Source organism: Perna viridis, chromosome 11 (genome assembly GCF_037379345.1).
Source record: "Perna viridis isolate PV_CMFRI_1.1 ecotype Kerala chromosome 11, ASM3737934v1, whole genome shotgun sequence".
NCBI classification, from domain to species: Eukaryota; Metazoa; Mollusca; class Bivalvia; order Mytilida; family Mytilidae; genus Perna; species Perna viridis.
Genome location: NC_142455.1, coordinates 3334200 through 3357229, shown reverse-complemented (window position 1 = coordinate 3357229; position 23030 = coordinate 3334200). Strand labels below are relative to the sequence as shown.

General features: G+C 32.3%; 1 protein-coding gene across 6 annotated transcripts in view; it reads left to right on the top strand.

Moving 5' to 3' along the window:
- Positions 1-23030, top strand: part of LOC148602348 (transmembrane protein 198-like) — a 46460-nt gene that overhangs the window by 7582 nt on the left and 15848 nt on the right. Inside the window, exon 1 of one of the 6 annotated variants that reach the window (XM_088553625.1) lies at positions 2568-2774. The exons of 1 other annotated variant lie outside the window; for it this stretch is intronic. The gene's annotated coding sequence lies outside the window, so the exon portion shown is untranslated. Of the gene's footprint in view, positions 1-2567; positions 2775-7555; positions 7713-11022; positions 11269-17944; positions 18080-23030 lie in introns of those variants that run through there. 4 more of the 6 variants (XM_088553624.1, XM_088553629.1, XM_088553631.1 and 1 more) reach the window with 4 other exon arrangements.

Below are 23030 nucleotides of genomic sequence, written 5' to 3'. Positions count from 1 at the left end.
TTCAACTCAATGACTATTGCAAGACTCCAATCAAAGTCTCCACTCCAAGATTCTTCTCCTCATTTCCATTCCGAGACTTCATGAGTCCACTCCATACTTTAACATTAAAATACCTCATATTACATGTACCTTTTTTGTACTTCAAGATTGCTGAATTCCATTATTGAACATTCATTTACATGACTATTATTTTTACTGAATATTTTGCCTCTGGGGATTTATGGTCAGATTTATAGGTCTTGTCACTCTAAACTGTTTTATTTGTCACTTATAAAACATCAATTAGTGATGAAATAATGATGAAATGTCATCTATGGAATAAGAAGGATGGAAGATATAAATCCTAATCAATTTTCTTTGTGAAACAGATATTGGACTATGTTTTTACGAGGAGTGATATCAAAATTATTAGTGGTAAAGGGTTCTTTTATGAGAATTGATATCAAAATTATTTGTGGTAAGTGGATTTTGATTATAATTGAATCATATACTTGGGTAATATTGAATTGAATTATTATTACTGATTGATCGTACATCTTTAATGTGCATTGGCTTGACTGATAGGGTGAAAATATTTGTTCCATTTAGCAGATACTGCTTTGATCTGGTCACCACACTGTAAGCCTGACTTAAATGAGGTGACCAGCTAGGCCAAGTGGTTAAGGCGCTGGACTTACAGTGATATTGTTGGCCCTTTTCAAAATTACCTTATTCTTTTTTTATTGGGAAATTGTTCTACAATTTTTTTAATTGGGAAATTTGGAATAACCATACAAAACCTTGAATTTTAGTTAAGAGGACTAATTTTATATAGGATGCCAAGAGAAAGATAAGTCATAAACAATGAATTATTCTAATTTTGAACAGAAACACCCCATCCTCTGACTACCAATTGGAAAATAATTGATCTTATTTTGGAAATTTTTTTTGCCATTTTTTGGACAAATTGGGAAACTTCCTTAGAGGAAACAGCCTTCTTTCTTAGGTAAATTTAGGCAAATAATATCATTGACTTGTAGTCACATGGTCAACACTGCTGTTGGTTCAAGCGAACACATTTCCTGGTTTCCAGGCACCTACCCTAATCTGGAGGATTCAGTAATTTTACAGCCAGGAATATCAGGCTTTCCTCCCCTACAAGCCTGGGGTTTATGCAAGAAGCTCACATTAGCCAAATAATCATAAATCCTGCCATAGGTTAAAAAGCTCTACAGAGTTTAGGTTTAATTATTGACTTCTACATGCATGTGTAACCATCACCAACGTAAATAAACTTGACCTTGACCTTTTACCAGTCATTTCTCAGTTTTTTATTGTTATGGTGTATGAGCAAGAGTAATCAAGGGAACCAAGGTTATAGCGGTAATCAAAAGAATGTAATCCATGGAAAACAGACATACACAACAAAGAACATAAAGTAACTAAAATCATAAATACAAAGTAACAAAAGTAAATGAGCAACTCGGACTCCACTAAAAACTGGGAGCATGGACCACGTGCACCAGTAGGGTAAGCGTCCTCTGCTTTTCTAGAAACACCCGCCGAGTTGCTCATAAAAAGTCAAGTCCGGGGTAGACAAACGAGGAAAGGAAAACTATGACCTGTTGAATAAATCAGTTTTCATGGTGCTGATGGATACACCATAACGATCCACGAGTTCATGATTTTACAGAATATAAGGAGAATAGGTATAAAGAGACAACATCCCCACCTCGATGAAAATGTCAGCCCAAGGCCACCCATTGGTCTTCAATGAACGAAAATGAAACCCTCACACCACAGGGCAGGCTGCAACTGGCCCCCAAACATCATTATACACAGGTACTGCAAATGAGTTGCTCCTATATACTTAAGTTACATAAAAAAATAAACTAAAGTTGAAAACAAAACAAGACATACATAGGCCAAAGATTCCTAACTGTGGACAGGTGGCAGGGTTAAAGAACTTCGGTATGATCACAACCCCTCCCCCTTTAAAATCTGGCCTCTGTGGAAAAAATACTACACAATTAAACACATAAAGCCTTTATATACATTGTACATTTATATAAAGCAAGAACCTTGTCAAATGTCCCATCCAATTGAAAGTGACCTATCAAAATGAATCAGATAAGTTAGCATGATCAAAAAAAAAATTAAGTGGAGTCCAGGTTGTTCATTTTCTTTTGTTTCTTTCTACATGTACTTGTTATTTTGTAGGTTTTTTTTTTTTCATTTTCTTTGTTGTGTGTGTCTTTTTACCCTGTCTAGGTCTGTATTTGGAATATACTCTTTTTATTATTGCTGCAATTTTGGTTCCCTTGGTTGCTTTTACTGGTAGTTTAAGTTTTAGTGACCATATTCAAGGGTGTTAAGCTTATTTTGCTGTAGGAACACTCTCAAGTCTAGTCTTTCTCACCATTGTATTTTAGGGTTTAAACTTTGGTTGTTTGTACTAAAAATAGAATTGGTTTCCCCCAAATCAAAAATATAACAATCAAGACAAAAAAATAGAGGAAATGTTATACAAAATAACAATCAGTTGATAGATTAAAATGTAGATACAAATAGATTTCTGTAATTCATCATAAGTGGTCCTTGAAGTATGTATTGAAGTAACCAGTTGTACTCAGTACCTGGCGTAGTCAGTTTCCTGTGTTAGTCAGTACTTAATGGTCATTTATCGAGGAAACTAGTTTAGATTACCATGGGACAATCTTATAACAGTCATTTTGCCTTAGACTTGCTTACAGGATCAGACTGATTATTGGTATTTAAAACTATTGCTGTTTTTGGTAAGTTACTTACATTACTGGGTATATTTTCTCAATGATGATGATAATTTGTAAGAAAAATTGAATTCTAAGGGAATTTTAGTGTTTGGTTTTGACAAGTGTGAATTTTACATGGAACTCTTATCTTGACTTTTACATGGAATTCTTATCTTGACTTATATATGGAACTCTTATGTTTACTTATATATGGAACTCTTATCTTGACTTTGATATGGAACTCTTATTTAGACTTATACATGGAACTGTTATCTTGACTTATACATGGAACTGTTATCTTGACTTTGACATGGAACTCTTATCTTGACTTATACATGGAACTCTTATCTTGATTTTGACACGGAACTCTTTATCTAGATTTATACATGGAACTCTTATCTTGACTTTGACTTGGAACTCTTATCTTGACTTTTACATGGAACTCTTATCTAGACTTATACATGGAACTCTTATCTTGACTTATACATGGAACTCTTATCTTTGACATGGAACTCTTATCTTGACTTATACATGGAACTCTTATCTTCACTTTGATATGGAACTCTTATCTTGACTTATACATGGAACTCTTATCTTGACTTTTACATGAAACTCTTATCTTGACTTTTACATGAAGGAGGATTATATATACTAGCTGGGGGATTGGAACCTTAGATTACCCTTGTAATGGAAACCAAAGACAGGCTTATGGACTAATGGCTGAATAAAGAGATTGTAAAGTCCAGACAGTAGGATTGGGCAGGAGTTAACTTTTGGACCACACATATAATTATAGTCAAACTTGACTTTTGGCTTATAAAGGAGATCATATTGCCAAGAGGGTAAGGTTTCTGAATCCACCTTTTTAATTGAAGTCACACTTGACTCATGGCTGAACTAGAGGATTATATTGGCCAAAGGGGTACGAAGATTCTTGGGGATCCACCTGTATACATGTAATTGAAGTCACACTTGACTTTCATCTGTATAAGAGGATTATATTGTATGTTGTGTACTTTACCAAACTGATTAACTCCACAATAAACTGTGATATTTATACAGCTTATTAATGTCTAAATCAGTTGTATTGACATATTATATCTAACCTTTTATCTACCCTGGGTTGACATTGAATGGGATCACAATTGTACATGTATACTACCACGTACAATGAAGCACCCAAACGTTTAGGTCTCACTAACCACTTCTAACGTTTCCATTACTTTACATGTTGAAAAAGTAATTTTCAAAGTTTCACTGTGAATTCCTAGGGCAAATAACATCTTAAAGTTGCATACCATTACGAAGCTTGGAAAATAAGGCTTTCAAAATCATTATGCTAATGGTACAATTTACAATTTACTTGAATAAATAATTATGAAAATCAACATGTTTACTTTTTCTGCTGACAGCATGGAGGCAAATTACTCACACATGGAAACAATATTCATACACTTTTGTATTAAATTACATATATAGTTTTAAAGTATACATTCTCAGCTTTATTTTGACTACTTTTAATCAGAATACACACAAATAATGCACTTACAATGCATAGGTCAAGGTTCAGTGTGTTTTTGGTACTACATGGGTGGGGGGTAGCCACTTGACCCAGAAGTGGTTACTGAGACCATATATGTATGAAAAGTCAAATGGTTTACTCAAGAATGGGTGGTGGGGGAAGGGGGTTCTAGTATTACATGCACATGCTGTGTGAAAATTTAACATGGTGTCCCATTAAAAGTATTTGTAAGGGGCTGCCTAACACAGGCAAAATAATTTCACATGATTTTCACTTGAATTTCACATGATTTTCACCTGAATTGACAGAGTTCGGGTGAATCGAGCCTTCACTTGAAATTCATGTGAATGGTTTAGATGAAAGTCTTGTTAAATGAATTTCAAGGGAAAATTATGTATATCTCATGTTAAGTTCACATGAAAGTCTTGTGAAGCTCAATTAATATGAATTTCACGTGAAAAATATTTGTGTACAGGCTGCTGAATCTCTACTGATTTCCATTGTGGGCATGTAACAGGTTGTGTTTTTTTCTGGTCCTATATTCACACTCTGAAACTATATTGTGTTACAATTCAGATGTTACTGTCTGTTTTTTTTTTTAATGACTGCCTGTAATTTGAAGTATTATTGTGTACCCAAGTAAATCTGTCCGTCCATCTGTCTGTCCGTCTGTTCACACAGGATTCAAAAACTTATATAGATTAACTGAAAAACGGGAGACTGCATATCATACATGTATGCTTACATGTACTTAAATGCAGCTGATTTGATAAAAAAAAATTGGGTTAAGTCAAATGCAGTGCATGTTATCATAATTGCTGTTTATTTTTTGGTAAACAATGCTTTTTTCCTAATTTTTTGATGTTGTACAAAAATGAAAAGTCATAAAAGTGTAGTTGACATGTACTTGTAATCTTGACCCACTTTATTCATTGCAATATTGAAATCATTATAACTTCTAACTTTATTAACATAAGCTAAAACATGTTCATGTATCCTTCTACCATCAATATCCCTGCTACAGTTTCAGGATATAATTTATCATATTATTAGTTCAAATTAATGATTTTTTTACTTTTTCCTTATTACATATTGCTATAATGAATGTCAAACATAGATATTTGAAATGACATTTTCTCCATGTATTTTTCTTCTTTTATCAGTTTTATATCTGGTATATTTCAATCAGTGAAATAGTCAAGATGTTTTAATGAAAAATAATGACTGTGAAAAATGCATTTTTTTTTTGTGCTGTCTAAATTGATTGAGTTGATTGAAGAGAGTTGAAAAGGTCATTGAATGTCAAGGCCAATTCATTATAGGTCAGACTTATAAACTCCTAAACAATTCAAGACATTTTGACCAGACCTTTCTAGAATAAGGTACTTTTTACAGGAAATTAGACGGTCCATCAAATGAGGTAAGGACTGCCAGTAGTTTGCCAAATTTTTGTATCATCTACTTTGCCATTGTGCATATCCTTGGCAAATTGGCTAATGATCAAAGACACCAAACTTTGTGTAAAATTTTCCAATGGTAAATAATGCCAAGAAATGTATGAAATTTTCTTTAAGTAAAGTTGCAAAGCTTGAGTTGATTTATTTATGGTTTGATAGTTATAATATAAAAAATCCATAAAATATGTATGGGTTTGTGGATCGAAAAGTTCCATATTGTGTAATACCAATACACAAAGTTGCCCAGTATGCATGTATTTCTAAATATTCTTTCTAATGATTCCAAGTGTAATGGAAGTGCTGAAAAAAGATGTTATCTTTTCTTGTATTTAATTCAATTACCCAACATGTACTAGTACCACAAAATAAGTTTCAAATCAGAAAATTACTAAGAATAAATGAGATTTTTTTTTATTTATGAACCTAGTAAATTGTCTGAAATCTTTGAATATTCATCTTTTATCAGATAATGTTAAAAATGAAGATCATAAAGTGAAGTTAGAATGAGATTAATCTATTCTAAGGGCTATTTCAGATAAATACTAAGTTAGAAAGAGATTAATCAATTCTAAAGGCTTTTTCAGATAAATACTAAGTTCACTAAGATATTTTGGCTGTAATGAAGATTAGAGTGAAGAAGAAAAAAAACAATCTGATTAAATAATAGATTTCTCTTAGTTTTTATCAGGATTTAGTGATAGAAACCAGGGGTTACCCTGCCACTTAAGTACATACTACAGGAAGTTAATAAAAAGGGGGGTCTAATCCAGAAAGTTAATAAAAAGGGAGTTATAGACTGTCATGCTCTTGTTTTTGCCCAAAATAAAATTTAATACAAACTTTCCAACAAATGTTTGTGGAGGGGTTGACATTACCAAATCCATAAAATCCTCCCCTGGACCTGCCAATGTACTGACCCAACTTGATTTTTTTAGGAAATTCTATTTAGCAGTGTTTTTTTCCCGACTGCTATAAAGTTTTGTGATATACAACATTGTTTTATACTCTATCCTATAACTGGGTGTTTACTTCTATGGATTTTCCATAATTTGTATACATTTTTACTACAAATTTCGCAATACAGATTGCCATTCAGAATAGAAAGCGTAAAAAATTGCAAAGTTATAGACCACTGGAGCATATCGTGAGAGTTACCATATTTGATATTGGGTAAGAACAGTGCTAATCTGAAATAATCATTGAGCAATTTATGTTCATGCATTAAAGTATACTCTAACAGAGATTTCCCAATTATCATTCAACACTATATCATTGAAATATTCATCACTTGAAAGGATGGACTTGAAAGTGAAATAATATCAAAGTGCTGTAATAAATTGGCAGTTAAGACTTCATTTTTACTATTCATATTTATAGTCATGAATATTAAAATGCATTTTAACATATACTGAGTATTAGGAAAGTGCATCAATCATCACTAGAGGAGTGTATTAAATTACTTAGTTCTATAATCCTACACCCGTTTATAACCAATTAAATTTAAATTGAGCACACGTTTGTAGGTGTTCAGAGTTCGTTGACGTGTGTAATTACTGGCTTACCTACATTTGTTTACGTTTTGTCTGACAACAGTCACACCTGTGTAAATTACACTATAGTTTGAGTGGATTTTACATTTTATACTACTCCACAGTGGACAGATTTTAGAAAACAAATTTCTTTTTCCAGGGTCCTTGTTCAAACAAGTGACTTATACTTTTATTTATAGTGAAAATGGTCTATTTAATTTGTTTAATTATTGTAAATTGCAAAGTGGAATGTTTGTCAACCTTGTTTGATATCTCTGAACAAGCCCCCCTGAAAGGTGGAAAATGTATAATTCATTCAACCTGTATGAGTTACCTGCGTGTCAGGGTATAGTTAGATATTTATGAATGAAACCAGAAGTCTGTATCTTTTGCCTGTGAGATTATATTGTTATTGATTTCACCATTTTCAATTGGATCTTTGGCTTTGATTCAGGTAGGACGAAAATGAATTCTGATAATTGTTTGTTCATTATTTATTGAATGGAAAAGTACAGTGGTCTGTTTGGTGTTAGATGTTTGAAGTTGAATATTATTTATATGTCATTTTATTGTTGTTTTTTGGAACTGTATTGAGTTAGTTTTAATTAGAAACCTTACTTTGTACGTATTAGTTTATGCCTGTTTTGTTTTATGTTATTTTATTTCCTCTGTTATAAACTTTATATCATTAATGTACAGTGAAATCACAAAGACTTTTATCTCCTGATTTGGAGGTACAAAATCATCATGATTGTCTATATTAAATTGTTGTATAATGATTTCATGGATTTTCATTACTGTCAACGAATTTATAAGTACATGGATTGTTAAATTAAAAAAATTGTCAGGCCAGTAATTCTAAGACTATTTTGGTGATTCTATGTATCAAATATTCATGAACTGAAGCCTGTGTTCAATGAAACCTGTTACATTGAATTGTTACCTGTATGGGTTCAAAAAGATTATTTGACCTGATACCCTAATATAATGACTAGTATGTGTATCAATAATTAGCCTCATGAATGAATTTTAAGGTTTACACAGGATTTAGCAGCAGTCGGATTCATTATGAGTTGTCCCTTCCATTTATTGACATGTCTGCATTTGTATATATTTGCATGGAATCTTTATTTTTCTCAAAATGTGCTGCTAAAAAATGTACTGTGCCACTCTCAGTAAATTGTTATATTACCAATTTTCGTCATCCAGGATTCTTGCAGAATTCGTGCTGATCAGGATTTAAAAAAAAATTTGGCCTAACGAAAACCAGTAGGGCCATCAGTAGTTGATTAGACCTTATACCAGATAATGTGAGATATAATATTACCACAGATTATTTTTATTGACAGGAAATGTACAATTTCCTGCTAAGTCACTTTTATTTTCATTATTTATGAATAAATAGCACCTTATGTAAACTCATGCTGACACATCTCTTTATCCACCCAACTACTGTACAATGTAGCTTTACCACTATTTATCGATTGGGGGTGATTTTTTTATGATGGTTATGTAATTATTGTTTGTATGGTGAGTATTTCTAATTAACAACTTGTTTGATCAGAACTTGGAATCTTTGTATATTTTTGCATTTCTCATTCTTGTGACTGAGATCAGACATATTGATTCATATGTTTGTTTAAGTAATGAGTACATGTAGGTTAAAGTATTCAAGGTTGTGGTGGTAATTCCTACCCCTTGATTCCTACAACATTACTTGCAATCAATGGATATTTTCATAATTGTCTTCCATTCATGTTTTTTTATACAGTAAAATTAAAATACTGGAAAGGTCAAGGACCTAATTTCTGACCTAGGACCTATGAAACTTTGTTAACCTTGACCTTCAACCGTTTAAATTGAAACTTTGTCATGAACTTATGATTTTCAATCTTTTACTGGTTAGAAACTTAGTAAAATCCAGGATCCTCCACTACAAAAGGTAAATTTGAACGTCTGTTTTTTTTTTTCTTTATGTTAAAATCAGCAGCAGAATGTAATCTTTAATCACAGCACACCTTTCTAGTGAAAAACTAGGGTATCTATAAATATATATATATGGAATGTAACCTTTAGCTTGTTTTTTCAAATGCTTTTTCTCTTAATCTTAATCCATATTTCACCTATGAATGAAAGGTAGGATTAATAACAGCCTGATTGAGAAACCTTCGATCCCCAGTGATATGGTTTGGGAATAAATTATTGAGAAAGGATCATAAGCTGCATTTTTTTAAAAGCAAATTTGATTTGAAACCGCAACTTTTTTAAAACTGGGTGGTGGATAAATTTAGTTCCCATTCTTGGATACTGTTTTTTTTTCTATCATCTGTTAATTGCTCTGATAGATGACACTTTTTGTTCCCCACCTTTCACTAAAGAGTATAGAATAAACTTTCCACCCATCCATCCATCCTTTGGAAATTGATTTACTGAACATAATTTTTGAATGCCTTAAAAGAATTTCATCAAACTTTGACAGTTGAAAGCTTATGAGGTAAGGAAGACACTTACTGATTTTTATGTCACTAGTTCAAATGTTTAGGACACTCAGCCTTAGTTGAGCTGAAAATTGGTTTCCAGAGTGTAACTTTTGAATGCTGTCATAGAATTTCATCAAACTTGGACAGTTAAAGGCTCATGAGGTATGAAAGACACTAATTGATTTTGAGGTCAGTAGGACAAAGGTCAAAGTCACACCGATTTAACACCATCTAAATCTACTTTTATTACTCTTTCCAAAATATTTCACATTTGTTGCGAGGCAAGGGATCTGGAGCATAGCTCTTGTTTATATATCATTTATCTTCTACTAGTGGTAAAAAGGTTTTTATACTTTTATATGGCATGGGCATGGTGGTAGTTGTCTCCCCTTTAGAGGTTTTCTGTCACATCTACTTCCTGTTTACAATGAGAGCATTGTTTGCAGAAAATGATAAGGAGGGATTTAAAGGGATGTGTGCTAGACATTTGTGAACCTTAAAATTGGAAAATTTATAGTTGTATTTTGTTTGTTTGTTTGTTTTTTTTTTTTGGTAGGAATCTTGATTTTTCACACTTCAAAAAAAAATCCTCTTTCCTCTCCTTGGCCCCCCTTTATTTGTAAACCTGGTAGCTCTGAATGTATTTAACATGGCTGCCCATGTATCTTCTTGTTCATTCTGAAAAGGTACTTTTTGGTCTCAAAATGCTAATGTGGAAAGCGTCCTCCTGTTAGGGTACTTATATGAAGTTATAGACTTCATTTAAATCTTGATTTGGATGCTAGCTATTGATGACATGCTGAAATATTTATTATTTCTGTCTTGCATCTAGATGTCAAAAAGTTCATTTTAAAGACTCAGATGGAAGAAATCACTGAATGCATGTTTATGAAGTTGCTATGCATACTATCACTGAATTCACACACCACAAATCGTATTTATTCTGATTTTAAACTATGAATGGAAATTCTACCCATTTATCATATTATGTAACTTATGTGTTATACATATGCAAATTAGGTCTGTAATATGCTAATGATTTCAGGATTGTCATAGTAGATGCCTGAGTTAATGCTTTGTTCTAAAGTCTGTCAAAACTTCCTGTATTTGTAGTATTAAGGTAATCCACTTTATTACTTGTAACTGGGTTGGGCTGCTGTAAGACCTTGGAACAATAGATGACACCTTGAAACAAGGAAAAATATATGAGTCTGATTGGCCCGATGTCGCCTTAGCTTTAATGGACATGTATGATATTAATATGCATTGTTTCTTTCAGATGTAAGGGCACTCCTAAATGTTATTTGGTATAATGTTATAATGGGTTTGTCATTAAATTTTTCGAATTTTCATATTTCATGTACAAGAAAAATTATTGTCAAAATGATGGCTAAATGCCTTCAACATTTGTGAAGTGTACCCTTTTCTGCAATGTCTTGATGCCATGGGAACTTAGCTATGAACAAAATGATGTGGAATACCAAGATGTTTCCATCGGTGGAAAAAAGGGGAATGGTAAATATTTTTGAGGTATGTGTTAGAGGATGATGAAATAAAAGCATTTGTGTCAGCAATCTAGTGAGATAAAGAAAAAGTGTGAGCAGAAAGTTATCCACGTTTTGAAGGAGACTTTCTTGAGGTTGTTTAATATCAATTGATTCAAATGACAGATGGAAGAGGGCAAAGGGGCTTGCAGATATTGAAATCTTGGAAAGTTTTTGAATATATATTACAGGGTAGGAAACACACTCATATTCTAGCCAGTCCTGAATACATTTTTTCAATATATTAATTATGGCTGTATAAATTTTTGCTAAAATTAGCCAGCCCTGCTAAAAAATAGCCAGTCTCTGGCTGGCTAGTATTTCTAACTGATATATAACACGTTTAAGGAGTCTCCCCCACCTCAAAAACAAGAAAAAAAACGAAGTAAATGTATAGGTAGTTAAATATACTGAAGCCTGAGAACATTCTATAGCTCCACAGAAACTCCATTCAGCGTTTTGGGTTTTAACAATGTCTCAGACAGAAATTTAAGGTTGTGCCAGGGTCCTGACACCTTCTTTCTATCCTTGCACCTTGACTTAACTATTAAAATGATTGTCTCCATTCTCTTTTTGTGATAATGGTCAATGTTATAAAGTCAGGGAACTCCTATAGTAGATTAACACTAATTGTAACTTCATTGCAATTAACATTTGCAACTTTACTTGATGTGGTTCGCTTATACAAGTAGTGAACAATAATATTGCGATTCCTTCTCCAAAGTCAATGAAAAATGATGTGCCTGTGTCTTGACGTCTTCTTTCTATCGTCGTGCCATGACCTACTTATTAAAACGATTGTCTCATTTCTTTTTCTCTGGTAATGGTCAGTATTGTGAAGTCAGGGAGTTTTAACAGGACTTTCCATGAATAGGGAAATTAACTTGAATTGTAACTTCATTGCAATCAACATTTTGTAACTGTATTTGGTGTGGTTCGCTTATACAAGTATTGAACACTAATATCTCACCTCCTTAAGTCAATGTAAAATGGTGATGCTTCCATACATTTTCTGAGAAATTGATAAACAAGCGGTATCCAATAGACAACCTTGAGTTACAATAAATAAGTTTTATGGATACAATTGTTGAGCTTCATTGATTTTGGTAACTCTTGATAATTTTCTTCTGCACACCAATTCCTCAATGCTAATACCATATAAAATAAATTCCCTTGATGTCAGCTCCATATAAATTCCCTTGATGTTAGCTCCATATAAAATCATGTCAAAGTTTCCCTATAATCCAATAAAGTCTGCGTAATTTAATCAAATCATATATATATATATATCACTGAGGCAATGGAATACATAACTGGTACTGTATATAGGCTGGTAGCCATTGATCTTTTTTCTGTTATTAGATATGCATATGGCATGGCAAATAAATAAAGATTACCAGTCCACTATAGTTTACAGTGAAACCTCTGAATTACCAAAAACTTGTGTAAACCAAAATTTTTTGAAGTTTTATTAATTCAGTTTAAGTTAATTTATAATTTCATTTATGTTGAGACCAGGCAAATCCAAATTTACATGTAAATGAGCAATCCAGGTCAGAAAGGAGGACATGCATGTACCAAAAACAAAATCTAGGCCATATTTTAAAGCAAAACTACACAGTTTTGAAAAAAAGTATGAGGATATATGTCTTTTTATCAGTCTCTGTCTGTCTGTCTGTGTTCATGCATCTTGTGAAGTGCAGTTCTCGGTGCTGTACCTCCTTAACCATTCATTTTAAATAATTAATTTTAACCTTAATGTATAGACTTTAGAACATTTTGCCATTCCCTTTTGTTTTTAGTGGAGTACGAGTTGCTCATTTACTTTTGTTACTTTGTATGAATTTGGTTACTTTATGTCCTTTGTTGTGTATGTCTATTTTCCATGTCTGGTCTTTGTCCCTGGATTACATTCTTTCAATTTCCACTAGATTCTTGGTTCCTTGTATTACTCTTTCACCATTATGTGGCAAGGTATCACTGGTATCATTGGTGTCTTATTTTTAAAGATTTCCAATGGTAAAAACCATGGATGCTGATACATTGGATATTTTCTTTATGTCAGTTAAAGTGACAACAGATTGAGGTGTCAATTTGTTAAAAAGTATTTTATATGTTGGTTGGCTACTAGTACCTCATGTAACAAGGTAGTCAATCTATTATAGAGGTGATGAACAATCATTTGATATGGTAAAATATGGTAATTTTATTAGTAAGATGAATTGAAATTGTTAGTTTTGAAGGTCATTGATCTTTGATAGTTGTGTTATGGGGATCTTGTGCATATATTAACTGTATTATTGTAGGTGTATTTATTGCACTAGAACTATAACAAATAGGCTTCTGGAACAGGGGTATGTTGCTACAAGATTGAAGTCATCACTACAGAAGTTTTATGGTGGTCATCATGAACTCGTGGATCGTTATGGTGTATCCATCAGCACCATGAAAACTGATTTATTCAACGGGTCATAGTTTTTTCCTCATTTGTCTACCCCGGACTTGACTTTTTATGAGCAACTCGGCGGGTGTTTCTAGAAAAGCAGAGGACGCTTACCCTACCGGTGCACCTGGTCCATGCTCCCAGTTTTTAGTGGAGTCCGAGTTGCTCATTTACTTTTGTTACTTTGTATGTATGATTTTAGTTACTTTATGTTCTTTGTTGTGTATGTCTGTTTTCCATGTCTGGTCTTTGTCCCTGGATTACATTCTTTTGATTACCGCTATAACCTTGGTTCCCTTGATTACTCTTATACTTGAACTTTATGATCAAAACTTTAAACTTCACTAGTTAAGGGATAGAGTGACCATGGGTGTGCTAAGAGTCAGAAAAACATGTCTACTTGCAAATTGATACATTTGCTACAGGTTATAGCAGTAATCAAAGAGTAATCAAGGGAACCAAGGTTATAGCAGTAATCAAAGAGTAATCAAGGGAACCAAGGTTATAGTGGTAATCAAAACAATGTAATCCAGGGACAAAGACCAGACAGAAAGTAGTTGCTTTTAAGTATAGCTAAATAGATTTTAGGCAGTCATTTAGGCACCAAACAGATATCTTTTTCTTTCAACTGGATTATTGCAAATTACTAAGAAAAGGGTTTATTGACTCAGTTCCTTCAAACATTGTCAATGCTATATGCATGACAGTGACATTATTGGTCCCAAGATATAAAATAGTTATTGGAAACAGCAAGTAGATGTCTGAAGCAGAAATGCAAAATACGTCATAGAATAAAACAAGACAAGAAGCAAGTTCAAATTGTAAATAGGAATAGATGTGGGGAGGTTTAATGGGCTATAATATCTGGTTTAACCCACTTATTAAGTTAGGATCATTGCGGTGGTTTTCAATGCTCCGGTTTTTATCTTGTTATTGTCATTCGTTGTACATACATTTCTTTTTAACTATTGCCTAGTTTTTTGTAATGACCCTTCATAGACCAATGCTTTGATCCTTTCATGTGCATGCATAGTAGTTAGTGAGCATTTGTGAGACCTCAATGAGGTAACTTACGGTGGAACAAAAATGATGGGTAGAACAAAAAAGCTTTTCTCACAGAAGTGAATATTAGAAATGGTGAGAGACATCAACTGACCTGAAGTTAACCCTTAGATGATGATAAAACCAGGAGATATGAAAACTGATACCTTTCAATTGATGTGCCCTCCCAAATTAAAAATACAGGTAAATATTACTTTACCATAAACTAATAGATAGATAACCTTGTGAGACTGTGAGGTCAGACCTTCAATTACATGTATCAGGAAAAGATAAGTAGTATAACTGTCTTACAAAGGACCAGATACTATTCTACCATAGAGTAGTAACATTGTTTTATAAGCATGTCTTTTGATGAAACTATTGATATTGCAAACTTCTGTCTGTCCATTTGTCTAAACACATTTTCTACATATTTTTTCTAAATTGTTATGGGAGAAAGCCCCCATTTTTTGATTTTTTGTTTCTAGAGCAACTTGTCCAGGCACAGTGTGGCCATAGGAAAAAACAATATTATCATTTCCAGATTACACACTTTTCACACCTGGGCTGCCCTAGTAACAGATTATATTGATAAAAGTGTGTAACCTTTGATCTCTTATCATATCAAGATTTAAAAAAAATAGATTAGTTTTCATAATTAGTCAGATAAACATGTAATGTAACAAGATAGCCTGGGTGATGGACATGCTTGGCACCTAGTTGTCTGAGGCTTAGAGTGACCATGATAACCTGAAACTTGTCCATTTCATGTCAGTTTTATTGATATGATAAAATGTTTACATTTTCTCTTTGTTTTTGAGGTTTTTATGATGAGTCAAATTTGACACAAATCTGTTGGTAGTTAAATCAACACATATAATTGCCTGCAAGGTCAATGACATGAGAAAAATACACTGCTCAGGTAGGAGGTTTAATAATTCATTAATTTTATTTAATAATTTCTTTTTTTCAGCTTATGATGGATAATGAATGAGGCTTTTATTACTGTTTCATTGTGAATAATTTTTTGAAAATGTACTTTGAAGTCATTCAAAACAAAGTAAAGTTCGTTAAGTGCTTGATTTTATGTTAATTTTGTATGAGCCCCATTAATTTTAGACGACTTGGATAGTCATTGTTTAAAAATAAAAAAATCTGACATATTATTTAGTGGATTTTTTGTACTCCTACATGACTAGGCTTATTGTAAACCTTAATAATGTCTGTTTTTTTCTGTTAACTTGAACTCGGTGTATCCTTGCAATAGGGATGATCATGTTATTGAGTTGGACAAAATCGGCTACCATTACTTTTAAATTGCCTTTTGCAGGCATTTAAATGAGGCTATCTTGCATCTCAATAAGATTGTAAATTTATGCTATTAGTTATTTTTTACCATGGGGCAAATGATCAAGAGATGGCACTTAAAATTTAAAATCCTGTTCCATATAGAATTTCCTAAAGCTAGACAATACATGTTCTAGTTGAGTCTATATTTTCCTTGAGAATTTCACAATCTTTAGTTCTGTTTATAATGCAGCAAGATGTGGAAAATAACCTAGAAGCCATCAAGACTCCTAAACTCTAATTTCATATGAGATATATTAGTTACACGGAGGGGGAGGGGATGTGTGTGACAAAATTAAATTGTTTTGCCCGTGGATTCCCCACATTTGTACCTTTAGTATTTATGTTTTCCTCAGGATGCCATGTTTGTTTAGATCTATACATTTCTAGAAACATGTTCTCCTGCTGAGTCTCATGTCATGTCCAGTTTTATACAGCTATATACATTTATATGCCATGTTAGTTTAATAGCCCTGTGTTCTCCAGAACATGTCTACCCCACAGAGTTCACATTCTCCTATCCATACAAACTGTAATATACAGTTTTATGCCAAGTTAGTTTAGGCGCCTTATGATATCAGAAAGATGTCTACCCCACAGAGTTGGGCATCTTCTGTCCATACCATTTGAATAATACAGCTATAGGTCATGTTAGTTTAGGAGCCTTATGATATCAGGAAAAATATCTATTCATCTCCTGTCCATAACAAACTATTTGGTACAGATATAGTACAGATGTATGCCATGTTTGTTTAGTAGCTGTACATTGTACATAGATCAAGTTCTCAAGGAAGAATCAATGTATTACTCATTCATATGAACATAAGTAACACAGATGTCTCACTGACTAAGTACGGGTTTATTTTTGTACAGCTCCATGTAAAGGTCATGTGAAATTTGGTATGTGTAGGTCATAGATTTTCATAGCCATCTGGGTATGGTTTTAAATATACATTGGAAATACCTGAAAAATAGAGCTTACTTAAATGTGTGTTCATGCCTTTTGAAGACCATTTTGTGATCTGTTAAAGTATTTTCTATGTTTGATTTTGGCACTGATGCATTTGTTGTGTTTCACAATATCTAATCTTTTGTTCTTTTTTATTTGATTAAAAAGAGACCTTTTATGTGGAATACATGTATACAAAAAAAGTCTCTAAACAGTTTTAACTTGGATTTTCGCGAGCTTTGAATAAGCTGGAAATTGCCTTTTCTGAAAATGTCCTTCCCATCAACATGATAAGATACTGTTGCACGTGAATGTTATCTAACATAATAAAACCATATTCAACAGCAATTGCTGGTTTATGACATAATATTTAATAATTTAATTTTTGTAATTATTCTTTTAAAAACATACCATTTTAACAGATCAGATTCAGCTTATCTTCAAATTTCATATGATCGTGATTTAAAATGACATTTTGAATTTAATTTGATTTAATTCAAAACTACAAATGCACAAAATTCATACTTGAAAATAATTGGAGCTTAAAATTGTAGCTTTGCCTATTATTTGGCAGGGGGTATATACATGCACCTAATGACCTTAGCTGTACAGGAGACAACATTTATCACCTGCATGACTCTTAGAATGGACTGGTCTTTTAATTGATTATGTCAATTCCTACAACAATACATTAGTTTAACTTTTTTAGTCCTTGGGTCAGGTCATTAGGTGGGTAAAAAGATCACTCAGCTCTCTCAGATGGAACAGTGCACTTTGTGATACATGTGTTTTTTTTTTAAGTGCTTTGTTGTGTTTCCTTAGATCCGCCTCTCTTAAGAAACAAATTGTTCCGTTATTTGTTTAAAGTTGTGAAGTTGTTCAACATTGTTTTATTTGACTCTTAGCTGAAATTTACAACTGGAATGAATGTTCAGGAAATCTCAAAGTCATGTTAGAATCTCTGTTAAGTGAAAATCTGTGTTGTGTTTTTTGTATGTGGTTCCTTTCTTTTATCAGGTATGTTTTCTTGCCTTTGTTTATAAAGCATTTATTGGTGTTTGGAAGAATTCATTTATTTATTTTACACTCCAGATCTACTATAGTGTCTTTTAAAAATAAAATTGCCCAAGCCAATATGGCAGTGTGAGGTTTGGTGCTAACATCTATATTTTAATGGACTTTGATATTTGAGCTATTTTTTGAGCAATATAGCAATGTGAGGTTTGATGCTAACATTGTATGTTTAAATAGACTTTGATCTTTGAGCTATTTTTGAAGGAGACAGTGTGTTCTTAGGCTGTCCCTATATTTGTTTTTTTTTTCAGGTATTGTGCAATATAAATGAAAATGCATACAAAGTATTTTATGCTTATGAAATGATATAACTAATCTTAGTTATGGGTTGCAGTTATTCCAACCCTAATGCAGGGCTTCAAATATATATTTGTTCCAGGACCATGACCCTTAATTTCTGACTTAGAACCTTTGAGATTTAATTTACACAAGTTGTTTACCTTTAACCCTTTTAATTGACACTTAATAGTGGACTTCTGATTTTCTTTAACTGGACCATGAAATTGAAACTTTGAAAAAATCCAGGACCATCTTTTAAAGTAAATTTTAACCCCTGCAATCTCACCTTTTCCAAGGAGACTTCATGAATTTGTTTAACTTGCATTGGTTGAAATAAAGGCCCTAAAATTATGTAATTCATTTATCTGCATGTTGTTAAAAAATTTGTTCAGAAATCCATCTTTTGGAAGTTCCATGTCCTAGCTGTTCCTGACATGTTAATTTTCCCTGAAGTTACATGTTTAACATATACATGTATCTACTCCTTCAAGCCAGATAGTACGCCAAACTGGTTCCCTGCCATAACAAATGTTTTTATTGTGTATGCCGAACTGTCTTATATCAAAATGATTCATTTACACACTCGAGTTGCCTTGGATTGGCATGCTAGCCCCCAACCCCCATTGAAAAGATGATGGATGCTTTTGTTTACAAATGTTACTAGCTTGATGCTTCTGTTGTTGGTGAAATCCATGAGCCCTTTAAATTACTCTGTATGATTTTACTTCAGTTGGGTGACACAAAACTTAAAAATCTTTATAAACCTAAATATATTCTTAACTGTTGTGTAATGCCAAGACGAAGTCATAGTTGTTGCTTGGCCATGGATTAAGTAACCTGGACCTTTACTTAGGCTTATAGGTAATATTAGAATGAACTTTTCTGAGTTCTGATTCTTCAGAGTTTGAGTTAAGGATAGATTTAAGGAAAATTTGAGATTTTTTATGAAAATTGGCACTGGCCTGTAAACCAAGCCAAAGAAAACATGTAAACATAATCATTTTTGATAAGAAATCCCATGATGTACATTACTGATGCCCTATTACCTATCAAAATAAAGATGTAGATGGTAAATTGATAATAGTTATGTTCTCACTTGCTGTAAGTAATGGGGTGCTCTTTTGAACTGAAGATAAAAAGGAAATGAGGGAATCTCTTTGTGAACAGGTGTTGGTAGAAAGATTTAACTATAAAGTTTTATGGGGTATGATATAGTAAAATATATATATCACTTGATGTAAGTGCTAAAAGGGTCTGATTTAACTTGTATTATTGAAGTTTGATTTCAAATCTTTGACATTTACTGGTTAAAATAACCTAGTGATTAGGGAGTCCAATTTAAATGGCTTTTTGGTTGAAATATACCACCTACATATGTGGAAAAAATATTCATTTTTGACATTTTAAGGAGAAATTCTTTGTTTCACATTATGTTTCCATCTTCAATTTCAAATGCTTGTTAAAAGTGCAGGATATTAAGTAACTGTCTTTGTAAGAATCATGCAAAATCTGAAAAATATGATACACCCCAAAAAAGGCTACATATTTTTATTTTTGTAATTAAGTTGTTTTATGGGTCTATACTATGAAATGTGTAATTATTCATTCAAATCTGCCTGCTCTTAGGAGATAATCAACATTGAAAATCCAATAGATTCTATGGTATTTGGGTGTCATTTACAGAGTTATCTCCCTTAATTTTGAAATCTACACTGCATTCTATATAATTTTTATCTCCTAAGAACATGGGTTATATGGAAAACTGAATGTTAATTTCTGTTTACTATGGCAATTCAAACAAAATATGAAAAATTAAATTATGTAGGTTTTTTACCCATGAATCACATTTTGCATGATTCTTAGCTGGAGTGATACTTAAAATCTCACATTTCAAAATCCCAACAATCGCTGACTGCACTGCAGTTAAACCCAATTGGTTTTGCTGTGTGTTGTTGGTTTTGAAAGTACCATTTCGAATTTCAACTTTTTATGCAATTGACCTTGCATTTCTTGTAAATGTGTTTCAGTTGTAAAAAAAATGGTTTGCTTTTTTTTAAAAATCTGTATCTTTGGCTGAATTTCTCATGTGAAAATCTGGTTAACGTATGTGAATATCTGTTGGGCAAGAGACCAGGGGAATGATTTTTGATATACTTTTCTCGGCAACTGCCTGTCACAGACTCTTGGTATTTGGTATCCAGCATCAAGTAGAAGTACAGGGCCTATACTATGGGATCCGATTTCAGGCCTGTTGGATATCTACTTCCTGTTTATCAAAATTCAGCCATTTCTGTCTTTGACCTATTTTTTTTTTTTTTTTTGGATACTTTTGAAAAACATTTATTCCATTTGATTTGCTCTCCTTATTTAGTCTACATTTACTTGTAATTTGCTAAAATTTATAACCATGATAACCTAAGAAGTGTAAATTAAAAATGCCATGTTTACCAATGTTTAACAAAAAAAAATCTCATGTTGTGGCATCATGTAATGGAGTCCCATCTCTGTTTTGACAGAAGGTTGTATATGGGCTACATCTAGACTGTATGTTTGACAACTTCTCAATCAAACCTTGATTTAAACCTAAATAAATTTCTGGAGGATATGTAAATAATTATGTATCTATCTGTCATGTATTACTCAATCACAACACCTTGACAGGTATCGTAAAGTTTTTCCTGAGGGGAAGAATGTAAATGTAATCTATTCGGAACATCTCAGTAATTATCCTTCAATTAAAACATTAAATCAATGATAATGGCTCATCAAACATGTGGGAAGGATTGGTTCCATATCAATTAAAACCAACTCATATGTTTCTAATGAAGATGAATACTCAAAAATTCAGAATTTATTTTTTTTATTATTTTTTTTTTAATTTCATGATTTTTGGGGTTAATTTTGCATTTTTTGATTGCTCTAAGCATGATAAGACTGCTTGATATACTGTTGTAGCATAATCTCTGTTCAATGATTTTACATTCCAAATCACGAAGATGATGATTGTAGAGTTCAAATGTTGTACATTGTGACCATTATATGCATTTCATCAAATCATAGCAAAATTTGTGAAATTATGGTTAATTTTAATTGTACATTTCAGTCATAACAAAATTCATGAAATAATTATAAATTTTAATTGTACATTTCAAATCATAACAAATCTATGGGATTATGATCATTTGAATTGTACATTATTCATTTCAAAATATGATTTGTTGCTTGTACATTACTGCAGTAAAACATTATCAATTCTGCTGTATTGAATGCAATAATTTTACTAAAAGCAATATTACAGTATTGAATGCAATAATTTTATAATGAGCGGTATTGTAGTATTGAATGCAATAATTTTATAGAGCAGTATTGCAGTATTGAATGCAATAATTTTATAGTAAGTAGTATTGCAGTATTGAATGCAATAGTTTAATTTTGAGCTGTATTGCAGAATTTAATGCAATAATCTTATAGAGCAGTATTACAGTATTGAATGTAATAATTTTATAGAGCAGTATTGCAGTATTGAATGCAATAATCTTATAGAACAGTATTACAGTATTGAATGCAATAATCTTATGGAGCAGTATTGCAGTATTGAATGCAATAATCTTATAGAGCAGTATTACAGTATCTTAACAGTTTTCATTTCCCGTTGATCATATGAGATTGTACACATAAAGTTTCTAAATGTTAGGATAATTTTCATTGCCAGCTGTTTCATTTTAGTACACTGTATTTATAGGATACTTTCATACATATTTTGAACAATTTAGAATCAAATGAATCTGGACTTTTGAATATTACAGGTTTGGGAAACTAGAGACTGAAATCATACATAATTTGTTGTTATTTATGAGTGATATTTCACAGATTGGAATATTTTTAATATATAACAATTCCCAGATGTTACATTCATGTAATATTCAAAATGGTAAAACTATATTATATCTCTTTAATGGCTTTTAAAAGGACCCAAGGGAGCAATTGTTTGAATTGTTGCTATAATTTTGTCCCCATGGATGTATTGTCAATGGTGTGGAATATTATACATTGTAGATGTTCTTTTTTTTTCTTTTTTTTCAATGGCAAAATATGATGTGTTATTTAGACATGAATTACATGTAATAAACCTTCCACTTGACTTCAGCCATTAGCTAATAGCCCTGGTTTGGTAAAAAAAAATCAGAGCTAGTGAAAGGATGTGTAGTTTTCATTGTGCTGGGCTAGTTTCCTTTGATGGTGTAGATTTGGGTAACTTTTTTAAAACAATTTTAAAGGAAGGGACTGCGACCATCAATAGTACATGTAAATCGAATATTTGAGCTAGGTTAAGGTGGAGGTAGGGACCTTTATAGATGTATGATTTTTAGGCAATCAAGTTGATACCAATTGAATTTGGACATTAAAAAAATTCAACAGCTTTTTTTCCACTGCAACAGTGCCAAAGCCTGGTTTATGACCTTTGTCCTCTTGTAGGTTACATCTACTTTATATTACTGTGAAAAAATTATTGTTTGTCAGGGGGTACCAATTTTTCAAGGTTTTTATTTGGTAAACCACAATATTTGGTACCAATGAAAAGAAAATATTCCATTCAAAGAGTTTTCAAATCCAC